Below are 573 nucleotides of genomic sequence, written 5' to 3' on the forward strand. Positions count from 1 at the left end.
TGGCCCTTAGCAAAGGGCCCCGGACCCCATACTCCCGGAGGACCCCCCACAGGGCGCTGCGAGGGACACGTTCGAATGCCTTCTCCAGATCCACGAAACACATGTGGACTGGTTGGGCAAACTCCCATGCACCCTCCGCCACCCTGAAGAGGGTATAGAGCTGGTCCAGTGTTCCACGGCCAGGACGAAAACCGCATTGTTCCTCCTGAATCCAAGATTTGACTATCGGTTGAATTCTCCTCTCCAGTACCCTGGAATAGACTTTCCCGGGGAGGCTGAGGAGTGTGATCCCCCTATAGTTGGAACACACCCTCCGGTCCCCCTTCTTAAGAAGAGGGACCACCACCCTGGTCTGCCAGTCCAGAGGCACTGTCCTCGACCGCCATACGATGTTGCAGAAGCATGTCAACCAAGACAGCCCCACAACATCTAGAGACTTAAGGTACTCAGGGCGGATCTCATCCACCCTCGGTGTCTTGTCACCGAGAAGCTTCTTAACTACCTCAGAGACTTCAGCTTGGGTGATGGACGAGTCCACCTCTGAGCCCTCAGCCTCTGCTTCCTGATCGGAAG

This window comes from Monopterus albus, unplaced genomic scaffold (genome assembly GCF_001952655.1).
Source record: "Monopterus albus unplaced genomic scaffold, M_albus_1.0 scaffold134.1, whole genome shotgun sequence".
NCBI lineage: Eukaryota > Metazoa > Chordata > Actinopteri > Synbranchiformes > Synbranchidae > Monopterus > Monopterus albus.